The 5,484-nt window shown below is 30.3% G+C and overlaps 1 long non-coding RNA gene across 1 annotated transcript; it reads right to left on the reverse strand.

Moving 5' to 3' along the window:
* Nucleotides 1–1,060: 1,060 nt before the first annotated feature.
* LOC145094730 (uncharacterized) lies at nucleotides 1,061–3,274 on the reverse strand. The gene is made up of 4 exons (XR_013703518.1): nucleotides 3,224–3,274; nucleotides 1,790–1,895; nucleotides 1,461–1,718; nucleotides 1,061–1,358 (listed from the first exon to the last, which is right to left on the reverse strand). It is a non-coding gene; the product is annotated as an uncharacterized LOC145094730 (long non-coding RNA).
* Nucleotides 3,275–5,484: the final 2,210 nt, after the last annotated feature.

A 5,484-nucleotide genomic window follows, 5' to 3' on the forward strand; every position in this document is an offset into this window, starting at 1 on the left:
AGACACATCCTATTTTTTAACTGTGGTTATCTTATAGATTACAGCCACATACGTATAATTTATCATGACCGTTACTATCATTCAAACACATAAAAAGTTGTAAGCGTGGCTATTTTATATCTTTTCAACATAGAAAATCAATTAAACATGACTATAATTGATTTATAGACACAAAAGTATATATAACAGTGGCTAATATTCATCTTATGAACATAACAATGTGTTTTAAGTATGACCGGTTTTATCGTTTAGACATTAAAAAATTACAGAATGTGACTATTGTTTTTATTATAGTCACAGATACATACTTAAACCATAGTTGTAAATGGCGTATAGTTACATAATGTTTTTCTAAATATGACTATTGTAAAACATAAAGTCACATGAATGTAGGAATAAGTGACGAATGTTAAGATTTTGACACACGTTTATCTACACTGACAATATTATTTATTTTTCAATCACGTATATTAATTTAAAGCATGACTATAAAATCATTGTAGAAACAAAACTAATGTTTATTGTCCTTATTGTTTAGTATTTAGCCACACAAATTTTTCATAACCATAACATTTGTTATCCTTTAGACACATCTATAGTTTCCAATGTGGCTATTGATCATAATTTAGATATCGTGAATCAATGCAATCGTAACCTTTAGTGTTGTATTGACACAAAATTTCATTCACTGTGACTCCATTTACCCTATTGTGATATTACTTTTATCTTATCATGTCGTTTTTTAAGATTTTGACTCACGATAATTGTTTTAAGATGACAATACATAAACTATTAGTCACATGATTATTAAATAAAGTGACATGTGTATCTTTTCAGAGACACAAAAATTTTTATTGTTGTATTTGTTTTACTTTTAGTCACATATGTTTAATTAAAAATGCTCGTAAAACACTTGTAGACACATATCGAGTTTCTATCATAATTATTGTTAACTCTTTAGTCACACGACACATTTTTGTAAAATAACTATTATATACATTTTAGTGACAAAATATAATAAAGCATGTATACACATGGAATAAAAAGCAATGTAAATAAATGTAGCCATAAATGGACAATGTGAAACGACAAAAAAATATCAAGATTAATAATAATTCAATTGAAAATTCCCATATATAATTTCCCTAGTTAAAAGGTAAAAATCCTTTTAGTGAAAACAAGTTTACTTAAATTTTCTAAAGATAGGAAAAAAGGCATAAACCAAAAACTACATTTGTTCGGTCTTGTTGAAAGTGCTCCTTGTATGCTTGCCAATGCTATCTCTCGTTATAAAACTTTTTTTTTTGCTTCTTGGAGCTTTTACATGCATCATCATGAGTTGATCTCATACGTGGTACCTATAGCAACATTGAACCAGATTTGAATAACTAATAATTTAAAAGACTAATTTCCAAAGGAAAAAAGTTTAATGCATAAAGTAGTTAATAGAAGAAACAAACCTTTTCATCACATTTGACAAAGTATTTTGGCCATGCAACAAAAGTTTTATATGCCTCCTTAACTGTTTTGATATCACCGTTTTGATATGGTAAAAATGCAGCTCCCTTTATCACTTCATCAATTGATACTTTATAACAGTCGTCTTGAAGTGGAACTCCATGAATGGTTTGTCTTTCCGAAGATATGTAAACGGTACCAAAAGCAACATTACTTATGTTATTTGGATATTGTAGAATGCACTTCATTGTCTTCATTGTCTACAATGATTGCAAATATTTAGATAAAAAATAATAAACATAAATTTATATTTGCATTTTAAAATACATACCTCTGGGAGTTTTGGTGAATGAGTATTTGTTTTTAGATATGAATTTGTAGTCGCACATTAATGACCGGGGTGACATTTCATCTTTGGCAAATACTTTATTATTTACCTAGTAATCATAGTTGTCAACTCGTAAAAGTCACGATAATATATATATATATATATATATATATATATATATATATATATATATATATATATATATATATATATATATATATATATATATATATATATACACTAAACATGAAAGAAACCTAGTACTAAACATAAAATGAAAGAAATCTAATACAATATAAAACACTAAAGCTAGTTTGAAAATGGTAATAATGTGACATAGGAAAGAAAGTTTGAAATTGTATATTTCTATTTATATAAAATAATAAAATATAAAATCTATTAATCTTTATATTTTTTTTTTAATTTGAAAAGTTGTCTTGATCTACAATAAATATGAATAAAATAAAAGATAGAAAAACATTTGATTTCTCTTTCTTTAAAAATTGTGTGTTGGGTCATAATAATTTATCTTTCTTCACTTTCTGATCACCTGCTGGACTACTCACATTTTGTTGGACATAATATCGCTAAAAACATTTGAATTTACTCATAAGGAATCAAAATCAAAAGAGAGACATAAAAATAATAGTTATTATGCATATTACATGACCAAAGTGGAAAAGATATGAATGGTAACAGTTGGTAAAGTCTAAAACAATTAAATTAGATGATTTTAGACTGGTTCAATTACTTTGACATATCAGTCAAAGCTAGGTAATAAAGCAAATTACATTCACAGTTGATGAGATATCTGTAAAAAAATAGAGGTAAAATCGATAAAAAAAATAAAAAACATAAACTAAAAATAAAAAATCTTAAGGAAAAAAATGATTGAAATGTTACAAGCACAATAACTTTCAAAATACATAGAAAATTTCAATAAATTAGGTGAAACAAAGAGTCAAAGTATTGTTATTATATGAATTTAATCATTCTTGATGGTTGGTAAAATAGTTTTATTTAAAAGATTTGAAATTGTATGGTATATTTGTCTTCTCCTGATGTTCGGGAACATGAAACAAAAGAAGATAACTATAAACGTCCAATAAATCAAACAAGTGCAATAACTTTCAAACTTTTCCCAAAATACCCCTAGCATTAAAACCGTCCCAGTTTTTAATTACTCTAACAGTTGTGGCATATAAAATCCACTTTTTAGTAAAGCATTGTACTTCAAAACTTGAAAGTATAATGCTCTAATTGGTAGTCCCACTTTCACCGTTTTGACTAACCAAAGGGTTAACTTTGTGCAAATAGAAAACCAAACAAAGGGTGTATGCTAGTTCAATGCTCTAATATAAACAAATAGGTGTAGTATGTAAATTTATAAAAACAAACACATAGAGACATACATAATTGAAAAGATGTAGAACTTACCAATTTCTCTCTTAGGGCTGTATATCCTCCTCGTCCCATCCGGTGATTATATTCGATGTAACTAAATGTTTTCATAAAATTCCAAATCTTAGTTACTTAGGCAAAAGTGAATTGATGCAATTCCATGAAATTACACTTTGTGCCCTTGCAAAGACGTTAGTGGAGCGTGTGTGGTTTACTGGCACACTAAATGGTTCTAAGAAAAGGTAGCAAAGGGTGACTCAATGTTTTTCATAGTTTGGTGGAGCGTGTGTGGTTTACCGGCACATCGAATAGGTGACTGTAACATGTGAGGACACCATGTAAGTTTGCATGGTTATTCACACCCACTTTGTGATCCTCGGCATCCTAGTCACAAACTAGAGGGGCATATCGAGATTTAAACATGCCATTGAAAATTTCAATGAATCTCAAAGGATCTAGGAGTTTTCATAGATTTAAAACTTAAATTTCTTTTTCGTTTTTCATGGTGGAAATTAGTGAATCGTCATTCACTTACCTTCAAATATTTTGCAACTAGATTACGACATCCCTTTTCTAGGTTGTAGCATATTGTGTTGGGTCCTAGCCTTAGTATCTCATTTGGGTGATTTACTAAGGACTCAATCAATCAACTAACTTGAATTCGTTTTCTCCCGTTTTGTAGATGTCAAAGTACGACAACTATGGTCTTCCTAAATCCCGTGGAACAAGCATTCCACATGAAGATGATATTCCACGATTCGATCGAGGAACAAGAAATCATGCTTTACTTCCTCCACCTCCTCCAATTATTCTCCCTAACCCACAAGTTCGAAGGCTTGAAAAGTTCAAACTCACTCAAGCCCTTTTGGCAAGTAAACATAAAGAAGGAAAGTCGGTGTGTGCACACGTCCTAGGGATGAAGTCACACATTGATAGGTTAAGAATGTTGGGATCCGTTGTTTGTGAGGAGATGGCTGTTGATTAGGTTCTTTAGTCACTTCCTGACTCATATAGTGAGTTCGTAAGAGAGTACTATATGATGAACTGCGACGTGACCCTTATAGATCTCACCTATATGCTTATTGCTGCTGAATCAACAATGGTTTGGCGCAATAGAAAAGAAAAGTTGATTGGTGAATCTGCCTTCAAGACCTCTATGGATATAGACAATGGCAACGAAAGACATGCTATGATCAAAAAGTTTGATCATAAGAGAAAGGCAATGTCTGAAGTAGTTCCATGTCCTGTTCCAAAAGAGTCAATTTGCTTTTATTGCCAAGAGAAGGGGCATTGGAGACGAAGCTACCCTATTTACCTAAGAGATCTAAGAGATGGGAGAGTTAAAACGTATGGCTTTGCTTTAGGTAAAACCCATTGACTAACTCTTTTAAGCTTCTATTCTAGATTCTTAATACATAATAAGATTGATGTTTTGTAGGATCGAAGAAAGGAAAGGAAGCTTAAGGGAAGAAGTGAGTAGAATCTAACCGTGAAGAAATGGATTTCGATCGCATTACTTGAAGATTAGATTCTTGAGCTACTTAGAGTTAGAATCAGAAATATGTATTAGCATAGTTTTTCATTGAATTTCATTGTAAGGACAAATTTTTCTACAATAAAATAAATTTAATTTTTATATTATGGCGTATATGAAAAATTGATGTTTGAATGTTTCTATTATTAGCAATAATGGATTTAATTCTTAATTATGTTGTTTGTGGAAATGTCGAGAATTTACCAAATAGGGAGAGTTTCTCATCGCCCAAGTTTCAATTGGACAGAAACTTGGAATCATGCAACTTGGTTGCACGATGAATGAGAAATTTCATATTTGGAAATTAGACTAATTCATTGACAAAGTGTCAAGTGAAGGACTTGGAGATCGAGTACACAAAGTTGCGTGTTGATCAAGTCCACCATAGGAGTAACAAGATATTCGTCATGATTTACTAAAGGTTTAGTAAATATGATTATACTTATAAGATTAAGTGTAATTCTGAATTGATTGAAAAAGTTTAAATCAATAGCAGAACGAATAAGAAGAATCAAATAGGCAGAAAGATAAAAGTTTCTCCATTCTAAGAAGAAGGGAGAGTACCTTTTATGCTTTATGATAGGTCTTAATGATTAAGAACCATATCTCAATTGATCCTCTAAGTGAGTCTTGGTACAATTGTATGTCTAAGAAGAGGAATCAAGAATTGAAGAGATGGTTAAATCAAGAAGTCAATCATACTTCGTTCCAAAACAAGTCTTAGAGTTAAGATTGTGACATTGAGTGATAAGTATTAAGAAGG

Source organism: Lactuca serriola, chromosome 3 (assembly GCF_051521515.1).
Source record: "Lactuca serriola cultivar US96UC23 chromosome 3, Lser_US96UC23_V15, whole genome shotgun sequence".
Lineage (NCBI taxonomy): Eukaryota > Viridiplantae > Streptophyta > Magnoliopsida > Asterales > Asteraceae > Lactuca > Lactuca serriola.